Source organism: Chinchilla lanigera, unplaced genomic scaffold, assembly GCF_000276665.1.
Source record: "Chinchilla lanigera isolate Chin_1 unplaced genomic scaffold, ChiLan1.0 scaffold00029, whole genome shotgun sequence".
Lineage (NCBI taxonomy): Eukaryota > Metazoa > Chordata > Mammalia > Rodentia > Chinchillidae > Chinchilla > Chinchilla lanigera.
This window is the reverse complement of record NW_004955430.1, coordinates 2,116,349-2,129,366: the sequence shown is the minus strand read 5'-3', so window position 1 is coordinate 2,129,366 and position 13,018 is coordinate 2,116,349. Positions and strand designations below refer to the sequence as shown.

General features: G+C 48.6%; 2 long non-coding RNA genes and 1 pseudogene across 3 annotated transcripts in view; 1 reads left to right on the top strand and 2 right to left on the bottom strand.

Annotated features, from left to right (window-relative positions):
• The window catches only part of LOC102013197, a 7,568-nt gene extending 2,449 nt beyond the window's left edge, over positions 1-5,119 (top strand). The window contains exon 2 of the long non-coding RNA XR_261409.1: positions 4,231-5,119. This is a non-coding gene — a long non-coding RNA (uncharacterized LOC102013197). The remainder of the gene's footprint in view (positions 1-4,230) is intronic.
• A 112-nt stretch (positions 5,120-5,231) lies between these two features.
• LOC106148841 lies at positions 5,232-7,229 on the bottom strand. Of its 2 annotated transcripts, none has more exons than XR_001234549.1 (2): positions 6,852-7,229; positions 5,232-5,914 (listed from the first exon to the last, which is right to left on the bottom strand). It is a non-coding gene; the product is annotated as an uncharacterized LOC106148841 (long non-coding RNA). The 2 variants fall into 2 exon arrangements; XR_001234550.1 differs by lacking the exon at positions 6,852-7,229 and adding an exon at positions 6,284-6,596.
• Positions 7,230-7,306: 77 nt separating this feature from the next.
• LOC106148835 lies at positions 7,307-8,268 on the bottom strand (annotated as a pseudogene).
• Positions 8,269-13,018: the final 4,750 nt, after the last annotated feature.

The following is a 13,018-nucleotide window of genomic DNA, read 5'->3' as shown; positions in this document are numbered from 1 at the left end:
ATTTGAAAGAGAAAAATAATGCAAAAATTTCTTTTCAATGAACTAAGATAAACTAGGAGTATAAATGAAAATAATTAGCATATATATTAAAATATTTTTTGAAAAATGAAATTTATAATTTGGGGAAATATTTGAACTTCTCTCAATTTATTATTTATCTCCTATTTTGCTCTTTATTTATGTGTGTGTGTGTGTATATTATAGTATATGTTCTATATTGTTTCTCATGTGAGCAAAAACCACCCAATATTTGCTCTTGTGTGCCTGATGTATTTCACCTAACATTGTTCTCAAGTTGAATCCATTTACTTATGAAGCCTCAAGTTTATCTCTTTATGGCAGCATAGTACTCCATTGTGTATAAACATGGCATTTTCCTTGTGCATTTATCTGTTGCAGTTTCCAAGATTGAGCTATTAAATCGTGCTTCTTTAAGCACTGGTGTGCATGTATCCCCACAATATGAAGATCTTAACTCTTTGGGAAGATACCTAGGAGGGGGATATTTGGGTCAAATGGAATTTCTAGTTTTAGTTTTCTGATGAATCTCCACATTGATTTCCATAGTGGTGGTACTATTTTACTTTTGGTTATGGTTTGTGTCTAGATGTCCCCCGCAAGGCTTCTTTCGTTCTTGGGTTGGGTTTTTGGGTTTTTTGTTTGTTCCTTGTTCCCTTGTTGGGTTTTTGGTTTTAGTTGTTCTCCCCCGCTTGGTTGGTTTCCTTTTTTCCATTTTAGGGGGGGGAAGGGGGTTTGTTTTTTGTTGTTTTTCCTTTTTTTGCTCTTGTTGCGTTGGCTGTCTTCCACTGCCATGAACTGTTGCCCCTGTGCCATGTTCCAGCCTGCCTTGGAGCCAGCTGACTATAGACCGAAACTTCCACAAACTGTGAGCTAAATAAACCTCTCCTTCCTTAATTCTGGGCTTTGGGTATTTTGTCTCAGCAACAAGAGAAAAGTAACGAAGATACAACAACAATGTGGTAGATTTCTTTTTCCCCACAGTCTGGCCAGCATTTATTATTATTAGATCTTTTGATTATAGCCATTTTTTCTGGGATGAAATGGTATCTCAGTGTAGTTTTAATTTGCATTTCTGTGATGGCCAGCGATGATGAGCATTTTTTCATGTATTTATTGGACACTTGTACTTCTTCTTTTGAGAAGGATCTATTCCTTTCAGTTGCCCATTTTTAGTCAACATCTTTTGTTTAGGGGAGCTGATTGTGTGGTCTTCATGTTAGTCCTCTGACCACAGAATGATTAGTAGAAATTTCTTTTCCCATTCTATAGATTATCTCTTCACTCTGCTGGTTGTTTGCTGTGCAGAAGCTTTTTAATTTGCTAGGATCCCATTTGTTGATTCTCAGTGTTATTCTTGTGTTATTGGGGTTCTATTCAAAAAGTGCTTGGCTATACCTATGTCTTCAAGAGTTGTACATAATTTGTCTTCCAGCAGAGTAAGTGTTTCTGCTTTAACATTAGGCCTTTGATCCATTTTGATTTTAGTTTAGTACCTGGTGAGAGATATGTGTCTAGACTTGCTCTTCTGCTTATGCACATCCAATCTTCCAGCACCTTTTTATTGAAGAGACTCTCTTCCCTCAAGTGGGTGTTTTTAGTTTCTTTGTCAAAGATCAAATAGTTCTATGTGTCCTGGTTTGTTTCTGCTCCTTCTCTTCTGTTCAATGGCTCCACAGGCCTGTTTTGGGGCAAGCTCCATGCTGTTTTAGTCACTGTAGCTTTAGAGTATAAATTCAAGTGTGGGATTGTGATGCCACCTGCTTTGCTTTTATTACCCAGGATTGCTTTTCCTAGTCTTGGTCTCTTCTGATTCCATATAACTTTTTGAGATGGTTTTCTGTAGTTTTGTGAGAAGTGATGTTGGTATTTTGATTGGGATTGTGTTAAACATGTATATCCATTTTGGAAATGCTGCCATTTTGATTATATTGGTTCTGCTAATCAGCAACAGGAGATCTTTTTCCATTGTCTGATGTCTTCTGTCCTCTGATGTCCTTGAGTTCTTTTATCAGTATTATGTAATTTCACTGCTGACCCCTTTCACTTCCTTACGTAGGTTAGTTTAATGTCTAAGTGTTTACTTTTTTGATGCTATTGTGAATGCTATTATTTTCCTAATTTTTTTGAACAAGTTCATTTTTAGTGCATAGGAAAGCTATTGATTTTTATGTGTTTATTTTATATCCTGCTACACTGCTGAATTTAGTTATGAATTCTAGGAGTCTTATGGTGGAATTTTTTTGTGGGGATCCTGAAAGTAAAGGATCATGTCACCTGGAAATAATGATATTTTAACTTTGTCCTTTCTTGTATGAAACCTTTTTCTATATGAAACTCTTTTATTTCTTTCTCTTGCCTGGTTGCTCTGGCCAATGTTTCAAGGACTATGTTGAACAGAAGTGGTGATATGAATGTCCTTGTCTTGTTCCTGACTTTAGAGGGAGGGCTTTCAGCTTTTCCCCACTTAGTATGATGGTGGCAGAGAGTTGGTCATAAATAACTTTTATCACGTTGAGGTAATGACCTTCTCTATCCATTTTCTTTAGCGTTTCTGCCATGAACTGATGTTGGATTTTGTCAAAGATGTTTTTTCATCTACTGAAATGATCATGTGATTTTTGTCCCTGCTTCCCCTTATGTGGTGCGTTACATTTATTACTTTACACAGTTTAGTTTTGACTTTGATCAAGCATGTGACTGAGTGAGGTTGGACCCAGCCTGGGCCATTCACCTTCTCCTTCCTGCCAGCCCAACTTGTCACACTGTGTGATTTTCACAGGTGGTTCCTCTGGCAGCATCTGTGTAGTGTCATCTATTTAAGGGTGTGTTTATCAGAAATGCCTACTAGCCACTCTTTAGTGTCTCCATATTATTATGGGGAACTTTTTGGTGAGTGGAGAGGGAGTGGAGAGAAGATATTCATTACTTTGGTATCTGTTTATTAATGAGGAAAATTGAGTTGCTGAAGTGCTTCAGGATGCTGAATTTTTCCTAACATGAATATAACCTCATAGTAAAATCCATTAATTTGCATAATTAATGAGTTAATATATCATTCTAAAAAAACTTAACAAGAAAATAAGGAAAAAACCCTGGAATATAGTGATGGTTACAAGGATGTATAAATTTAGTAAGACTCATCAAGCTGTGGAATCTTTCTTTGTTTCTTAATTTCTTTCTTTCTTTTTTTTCTCTTTCATGTTTCTGGATATTGAACTTATGGCCTTTGCACTGAGCTGTCTGTCTAGTCCTTTTTCACATTTTTCTTTTGAGGCAGGGTCTAACTAAATTGCTAAATTGCCCAGTTTGGGATTAAACTTGTAATCCTCTTTCCTACCTGAGCCTCTCAGTGTGCTGGTGTGTCAGTTACTTTTTTCTCCTTGCTGGGACTAAATACTTGACAACAAAAGTTAAAGTAGGAAACATTTTTGTAGCTCACAGTTTGTGGAGGTTTCAGTCGTCAGTGGGCTGGCTCCAAGGAGGGTGGCACATGGCACAGGGGCAGCACTTCAAGGTGGCAGAAGACAGCAAAGCAACAAGAGCAAAAGGGGGGAACGCAAGCCCCTTTCTCCCTTATATTACAAGCAGGCTACCATGCCCCAGGGTGGGTGTAGCACTCACAGCATCTCCATGCCCTCCTCTTGCACAGGATGAGGATGTTTACAAAGTGAGGACCCTGGTGTACCTCTCAGTGCTTCTGTAAACTTGTAAGTTGAAACAATGAATCAATCATTACAGCTGGGATTACAAGTGTGCATCACCACACCAGCTCAAATAGTGCATTTTATATTATACTATAAGGCCAGGCAGAGTGGTGCATGTCTGTAATCCCAGCTACTCAGGACACTGAGGCAAGAGGATCACAGTTCATGTCCAGCCTGGACAATTTAGCCAGGTTCTATCTCAAAATAAAAAGAGCTGGGGCTTTAGCTCAGTGTGAGGTCCAGAGTTCAATCCCTAGTACTACCAAAAAAAAAAAGGCCAGTGTAGTGGCATATGCCTATAATCCCAGTGCTAGAGAGGCTGAGGCAGTAGGATCATTGCAAATGTGAGGCCAGCCAAAACTACAGAGAAAGATCTTGTCTTAAAAATAAATAAATAAATGAATAAACAAAACACACCTATATAGACACACTAAAACTGTTTAAAAATGAGTATTAAAAAGCACTGCAAGGAAGGAAATTAAGCAGAAACTTTCATTTATTGCAGATTCCCAAGCTGTGGAGATTTGGTGACTTCAAGGTTTCTTGGAAGGACTATAGCCGCTACCTTTGGAAGTGACCTCAACCGTCCCACGAAGCATGCGCTCTAGGGAAAAAGTGCCCGGGCTTGGTAAAGGGACTTGGAGACAAGCCTGCAGACTGCCATCTTCCAGGAGACTGTCTCCCTCAGCACACATTGCACAGACAAGCTGCAGCAGCACTGTGCTGCAGTTACAACAGGCACTGCGAAGGTACCTGTGAATCGTTCACAAGGCATATTAAAAGCGTAAGTAAGCTGTGCGTGATGGTGCACGCCTATGATCCCAGCACTGGGGAGGCTGAGGCAGGAGGATAACTAGGAGTTTGAGGTCATTCAGGACTCCATAGTGAGGTCAAGTCCAACCTGAATGACATAGCAAGCCCAGCCTCAAACAAAGCAAAAGAACAAAACAAAACAAAACACCATAAGGAACCTGTGAAATTAATTCTAATAATACATTTTCTTTAACCCAGTATATCCAAAGTATTTTCAGAATGTAATCAACATAATGAATAGGGCCTGGGTGTGGCTCAGGGGTAAGCATTTCCTGACATTTGCAAGGGTCCAAACTTAGGGAGAAAGGCGTGGCTTAGACTGCCTGGGCAGAGAGGGGTGACCAGATCCCACAACCCCATATGAGGATGTTGCTTTGGGTTCCCATGGTGCGTGGAGGAGATAAAATGTCCCAGATGCCGTGAAGAGCTCACTCCCTGGCTTCCCTCACAGCAGCCCGCCCTGTGTCCCCCAGGGTGTACTTCTCTTTCCTTGTCTTTTCCCTGGCCCCGAGTTCCCTCCGCAGAACTGGTTTCTCCCTTATCTTCCACTTTTACTTTTTCAAATAAATTCTGTCACCGTGTTTGCTTGTTTTGTGCAATTCTCTGGGATGAAAAGAACCTGAATAGCAAGAAGTGAGCACCTCAAAACTTGATAACAAAACCTCAGCATTACACAAAAAAATTGCTAATGACTTGTTTTACATTCTTGTATTATGTGAGTCCTGAAATCTCACAGGGATCTTACACAGAAACTGTACATGCGGGTCAGAGGCAGGGGCTAGTTCACAAGGAGTAGGGACTCAGGGGGTAGGGATCTATGCTGCAAAGAATGACACACTTGGGAAGGCCTGGTCCCGTGACATAGATGTGTGATTGGACGAACTGCTCAGCTTTTCCTCGTCTCCATGTATAAGTGTGGACAGTAATGCCCACCCCGCAGACTTATTCTCCAGGAACTGCGCGGCTTTTGTTACGTCCCCACCACAGAGCACGCTGGCATAGGGCATGCTGGCTTCTGTAGTGATGAGCAGGGCCCTCCTGGGGAAGGCTCTAGGAGTCACCCGGGCCAGGTAGGCAGATGCGAGGAGTCTGCACCAATCAGCGCTTTTGCAGACATGGCCTGTGGGAGGCAGCCTCCCATCTGCCCCCAGGTTGGGTCCTCCACTACTGCTGATCACATCCCATGTAGTCCCCGCCACGCTGCGCCATGTCGGTCTGTGTGGCCGGTAGCATGCAGCAGAAGCGATGGTGCAGCACTTCGTGGGTTGGCTCCTAAAAGACCACAGCTGAAGCTGTCCCGCTCATGCTTGCTGTCTCCCTCCTGGATGCCTCTCACTGGGAGAAGGGAGCTGTCCTGTCAGGAAACACACAGGAACCTGGGGAGACACCCAGAGGGTGAAGAACTAAGTCTCCAGCCAGCAGTCAGCGAGAAGCTGGGCGTCTGGCAACACCCGTACGAATGAGCTCAAGAAGGACTGCTCTGCAGTCAGACCTCCCCGGAGCCAGGGCTTATGAGACCTTGGCCAGACCAGGCAGCGTGGGCAGCAGAACACAAGTCAGGTAAGCCGCTTCTCCCTCCTCCGCGTCTTGCCCCTCCTCCTCCGTCCTCCCACTGGGTCTCAGCTCCTGCTGCCTGCACAGCCTTCCGGGGCTGCCCACCCACCTCCCTCCCTCAGACGCAGAGCCGACCTTCCCCTCCGCTTCCCCTCCCGCTCCGCTAGACAAAGGCCCGCAAGGGGACTCACTGCAGCTTCCTGCTCTGGGGCAGACAGAAGGACCTGGGGTGGGGCAGGGGAAGTGTGCCGGCTCTTGTGCTCTCTGGGTGGCTCCAGGTGTCAGCGAGGCCTGTGGCACATTGGACCTGTGTCCTCTGTGCTGGACAGAGGCAACTGGACCAGGCGGGCTGGGCGCACTGCAGCTTGGGTTGCTCTCCGGCGCCTTCATAAGCCAGAGAAGCACACCTGCTCGATCCCCCGTTACCAGAAAGTGCGCGTTCGCTGAGGACTCGGGCTTCGCACGCGTGTCCAGTGGACATGCAAGGAGGCCTGGGGAATGCGTGCTTACCTGAAGCGCTCCAGACGTTAGTCTTGGCTGCGGTGCCCCCCCCTCCCCTGCAGTAGATGTCTCCGCCAGCTCCTCCTGCCCATCTGAGACTGTGCCCTTTGAGCAGTGACTCCCTCTCTCCTCCTGAAAGTTAGGGTTAGGACTTGACCGCTGTCAATGGCACCATCAAGACACAGATAACACACAGGAAGCACCACAGGACCCCACCCCACCCCAGGTTTGTCCTGCTCTCTGCTGTCCACTGCTTACATCGCACCACAAGTGTGTCCCGGGGTCCCTGGGGTTTCTGCAGCCCGGCAGGCAGGGGCTGGACAGGGCCGCCACTGCATGCGCTGCAGTCCTCTTCACTGCCTCCCAGACCTGCCTTCTGTTGCTGGCAGGGAATGAGGTGGTGCAGGAGCTGGACCGGATGCCTCAGGGCTGGGCAGGCTGCCGGTGCTGGGAGGGGGGATCCTGCAGACTGGAATGGGAGGCTGGGAGCCTCTGCCACCCTGCTCCCTGGGGGCTTCACCCCTGGGAGGAAGGGGTGAGTGTGGCTGGCAGGCTTGATGGCTGTTCCCCTTGGGAGGAGGGCTGATGGGGTGGGATCTGGGGAGGAGGACAGCACCACCTCCTCATTTGCAGGCTTTATCCTGAATTTGAATTCTAACTGGCCTGTGGGCAGAGCAAAAATGTGGCCATCCGGTGGTCACAGTTGCTGAGCCTCAGAGCTTTGTGATGAGGGTTAGTGGGTCAATCCTGCTCATGATGGCTAGGATTGCGGTCTTCCTGTGCTTTGGGAGGAGCTCAGGAGGAGGATTGGGTGAAGGTACACCCTGGCAGAGCCACGGATGCTGCACGATCTGTTTTAGAGTTGGCCACTTTGTCGGGTTGTTGTTGAGGAGGTGACTATTAGGTTTTTCGATGTCAGAGGAGAGGGGTGGGGGACAGGAATATCTGCCCACCAGGATCTGCCACCTGATGCCTGCCCTTGCAGTAGAAAGGGACACGACCCACAGCCAACTCATACAGAGTAATGTGGAGGCTCCAGACATCCACCTCCAGGCCTTGCTATGTTTTTTAAGAATCACTCCGGGCAGCACCTCTTGCCGTATGGATATGCCCATGGTCTACCTGGGAATGAACTTCTTCTCCACCCCAAATCAGTGATCTTAGTGTTTCCTTGAGAGTCCAATAAGATATTCTCAGGTTTGAGGTCTCCATGCATAAACTCCCGGCCATGCAGCGCTGCACCCGCGCCTGCAATCTGGAGGAATAACCTCTCAGCCTCCTCCTCGGTGAGCAGGTAGGTGGCCCTCCAGGTGTGTTGCTTCAGGTCTCCCTGCTCTCATATTGTTGTACAACGTAGAGTTTGTCTCGTGTTTCAGTGACCTCCAGCAGCTGGATGACTGGGGTGCTGTAGTTCCTCTAATAGCTCCACCCAGAATGAAGGTGTTTCCTTCAGTGTTTCCTTCTGAGGTACCTTAATTGGCACTGGTGTCCCAGCGGCAAGATGTTCAGCTGGCAGGACCTTGGCAAAGCCACTGTGGCCAGCGGTGCCCAGCGCTCGATACTTACCAGTGAGGCTCTTTCTAGGGGAGGTGGCCATGGGGCCCCGCCATGACGGTACCTCCTTGTGCTCAAAGCCACACTGAGCGCTCTGCAGCTGTCCGTGAGGCCTCAGCATGATTTTACTGTGCTCCATTCACCACCCAGACTGGGTACCACGGCAGAGCAAACCTCCAGAAGCTCTGAAACACCAAAGCAATCCCAGCAAAGACACTGCATCCAAATCCCAGGTCACCGACAAGAGGTCTCCAGGACAAAACCTCCCCTCCAGCCCCGGCCTTTGTGCTGTATAGCTCACCTCGAAAGTGACCTCACCGGCTCCTGTGAGGCCGGAAGATGAAATGGCCCAGGCACAGCTGGCCAGGCCCACAACAGGTGCCTCACTTCTTGGCCTCCAGGACCTTTTGTCTTTAGTTAAAAAAAATGGGTTGCAAAGGCTGATACTTAGCTTATTAGAAATTAAAGCTGCAGGATGCTGCGAAAGTCTTTTTGGTTTCTGGTTTGAGAATCTGTAATAACTTTTGTTTTTGGAGATCTCATTATGTCTACACTCAACATATCCAATTCCTTTTTAAAAAAATTCCTACTGATCTCCAGGTGAAGTTACTACTTCACTGAGAGTAGAATAACATAATGTTCTTTTTATAAAACACACTAAGGTATAGTAATGCTTGTAAAGCGGACAGGAAGATACCTATCATTATAATTTCCCCTAAAAGATAATCATTAGATTTCTCCTCAAAAACCTTGGAGGGCAAAAAGAAATATGTTGTGTGCCGTGTTAAATGAAACAGAAAAGCAAAACAAACAAAAACCCTCTAACTATGAATTCTATATCCAGTAAAATGAGCAAGAAATTCAGACGTTCCCAGCTATTAGCAGTGAGGGATTTATTTCCCTCCAACTAGGCTGCCCTGGGTTGAGATGAAGGGATATTAGGGAAGGACTCAAACCTGTCTAAAGAAATAGCTCTAATAAAAGTAAATACACGGATATTTATGGAAGTCAGGACTAGTTCTGTTTTCTCTATGACGTAAGAGACTCATGTATGAACAATAAAACCCACCGTTTTTTGAGACACAGTGTGGCAGGCATGGATGAAACTACACACCTGAGACTGCTGTTGGGCCAGGAACTGGCATTAGCCTCACAACCCTCAGGTGGCCAAGCACAGTCTGGGAAGATGTCCTGCTGTGCGCTAGGGACCAGGGCCTCTCTGTGAGGTAGGGAATGGCTCAGGGAAAGGCAGTCAGTCTGAGGATCTTTCCCCTCTGCGCCTCTGTCCACAACTCTAGTACCAGCGTCTAAGCCATCTGCAGAGGGGGAGACAGGCCAAGCAGCAGCAGCCTCTGAGGTAGAGTCAGCTCTGGCACCCACTCTGGACCAAGAGGCAGCTCTACTGCCAGCGCTAGTACCTGCTTCAGAGCTGGTGTCCACTGTCACCTGCAGAGCTGGAACCGGCCCCAGGGTCAAGCCCTTCAGTAGAGCTTTCCTGACCTATGCTCAGGGCCACAGAGCTCTAGATGAGCTTGTCCACTCTTGGTGTTGCTTCCCGACCCAATAGCAGAGCGGTTCATGCTGATGGTTATGGTGAGTGATGGTCCAGGCCAGGCCAGGACCGAGCAGGGCAGGGCTGGGCTTCAGTGAGGCATTTGCTGTCCAGATCTACCGTTTCCTGGTCCACAGACCACTGGTGGCCAGCGGAGACAGTGAGAGATCGTTCCCTGCCTAGGGATGGGGAGGGGTTGCCGACAGCAGGAGAGGAAGGGTGAGGCAGGATAGAAAAAAAATAAAAGGTAGAGAGGAGACAAGGAAATCATGATGAAAAGGTGTTCTTTTAAGGAGGCTGTAACTTTTAGGACTCAGCCAGAGTTACCCAAGATGATTCATATCCAGCTTCCTTTGGTGAAATTTAGGCTCCTTCCCTACCAGACCCATAGCGCTCAAACTTTTTTAGAAATATTAAAAGTCATAAGAAAATAAAGAACAGGAGCCTGATCATAAGATAAACGAATAGGGTGACAGAACCCAAAAAATGGTTTAAATTACAAAAAAAACAAAACAAAACTCTGCCCATGCGTGTGAAATGAGCTAGTACCCTTCTTGGGTAGAGATCACCTTCTCTTGGGGCCTCCACCCCTTCAAGAGAAGCATAACCGTCCCCCTATACCAGGAAAAAATATACCTCATTTCCCCAAGGGCCCACACCCTACTCTTAGTGTGTCTGACCATCTTGGCCCAATAAACCCTTCCCTGCCGCTTACTGATGCATGCTGAAAATGCTTTCTCTGTGATCTGCAAATGTACTCTACAAAAGGGTGAATCGGGTTCCTTATTTCAGTTTGGGGGACCTCCTCAGGCCCAGCTTGGTGCCAGGGAGACCCCCAGTCCTAAGCTCCTGTCGCCCCACTGCCTGAAATGTCCATTAGACGTAGCCTCCTCTAGGCCCCAGCTGGGCTGTGTCCTGGCCATCTGGCAGCAAGCAAGAGGAGGAGCAGCCACCATGACCAGGGCCTGGCAGAGCCCTTGGGGCAAGGCTACAGGCAGGTGCCAGAAAATTTGGGTTACCTGCCCAACCGTAGGTCATCACCATGGCCATTTGGGGGCCATGCTGCCAGATGGGGGACTTGGGAGGTGGCCAGAGGACCCCGGTTTCTCCAGTGGGAGCAACAGGTGAGTCTGGGTTGGGTTGAGACGTGAGGGCAGGAGCCCTGGGCCTTGATTATCACCCATTAGCCAATGCCTCAAGGTGGCATCCAGGTCACTGTTCCCTACCTGGGCACACTCACCACGGACCAAGTGATGCTGATGCTACCTGCAAGGGCTGCCTGAGAGTGAGTGAGGCCAGGCCGAGGGCAGTGATTGGCACCTGTGCTTGGGGTGCTGAGGCTGAGGCATGGCAGGAGGGAGACGCTCGCTGACTCTTCGTTCTCAGCACTTGTGGGCACCTCACAGCCGGGTGCATGCCGGGGTGCCATGCTCATCCCACATTCTGACCCCTGCTGCCTGACCACAGAGCGGCAGAATTTGACCAAGCTGAACACAGCAGGAACCAGGGGCTGTGGCCATGCGCAGGAGAGGGAAGCTGGGTCCTCCATGCTCAGGGGCAGGTTGTGGCCAAGCAAGACCTTCTCACCCAAGCCTTGACCTCTCTATAATCCTCAGAGAGGGTTGGGCAAAAAGGTCCCTTAGCTTCTGTCCCCAAACCACCTGCCCTGACCTCTAGAGCCTGCTCCGGTCCTGGTGTGGGTGTGCCCTGCCCCCTGGTGGGCATATCTGATGGTGCAGCACCAGGCAGAAGGCTTCAGGGGTGAAGGTGCTGCTCTCTAGTGGACCTTGGCTGTCTGCCTTCTAGGAGGGGCTGATCAACTTGGAGAAGAGGGAGGAGGTGGTGCCTGCTGCCCCCACAGGGTGAGGGACCTGTGTGGTGAGGACACTAGACTCCGCACCCCTTTGTTGATCTATGGAGCAATTTGGTACAAAGAGGGACAGTCCCATGGGGAGAGGCTGAGTACTGAGGCCTAGGTGCTGTCGTACCTAGCTGTGACAGCAGGGCAGGGTGTGGGTGAGAATAAGGGGAGGGGGAACCACAGAAAAAAGCCACGGAGGCCTCCCCTCCCCCGGCTTCCCAGCGCCCACCCAGGCCTGTCACCATCCCGTCTCCCTGTTGGCCCAAACTCAAGGTGATGGCCCAAGTCAAGCTGCTGCGGTCACCCTGCAACGGGGTCAGCATCAAGCCCGGGCAGCCAGCTTGAGAGGTGAGGCTGAGCAGGAGCAGAGTCAGCCCAGTCCCTGACCAGCTCCAGAGGGCCTGGGGTCGAAGCCGGCGTCCCTGTCAGGCTTGTCGTCTGGTGACAGCTGGGGCACGCGGGCTCCAGCGTGTGGGCCGGCCCTGGGAGAAGGTCCCAGTGCTGCCCCTGCCACCCTCACAGCCACCCCTGCCTGTACCTACAGCCTGTCGTGTGAGCAGGACCCAACTCGAGTAGCCAGCAACACCTTTGAGACTATGAAAGCTCAGTCGTTGTCAAGCACTAGGACGAGACAGTGCCAGGTGAAAGGGAGCAGAGAAACACCCGGCTGAGTGGCGCTGGGGGCCAGACAGGCTGTCCAGGCTTCCCGCCACTGCTGGCCAGCATGAATATATTGGGCTGAGTCACCCCAGTGCCCCGGGCCTTGGTTTCCTCCTAAGTGAACCTGCAGGTTCTGAACGCTGTCAGTAGGCGGAGGGGGCGGGCTCCTGGTGCCTCACCCAGCACCTAGCATGGCACCTGGAGCCCAGAGTGCCCCAGAGGTGCACATGGCCCCCAGCAGCAAACCACCAGCAGCAGCTCCCACCCAATCCTGTGAGCAGCTTGGGTGCAGCTTCTGCCTCAGCAGCAGGGAAAGTGCTAACTGTGTACTCATTTGGAAATAAAATCCTTCTTATGGTGAAAGGGAAAAATTGTTCCTTTAAAACTTTGTTCTCTTTGAAGATGCCTAGCTCTGTAACTGTTTCATGGCTCTGTAATTGCTTTCTTGGCCTCTGTAACCACAGCAGCATAACCAAACACGCATGATGGCTAATTGTAACTGGTGGTCATTAATTTATCCTTATAACTAAGATCTCACAACTAGTTATTCAGAAGAACTGCCAGAGGGCTGGGGATTCAGCTCAGTGGCACAGCACCTGCCTGGCAAGCACAAGGTCATGAGTTCGATTCCCGGTACCAGAAAACAAACAAACAAACAAAAAGAACTGTCAGGCTGTCCTGTCCTGCTTTTGTAACCTACACTTATAAAAATTAAGAAAACTCTATTTTCCAGAAAATTCTATTTTATTACTGCAAAAAGGATTTCCAAACATGTAAGCTTTTTTTTTTTTTTTTTTT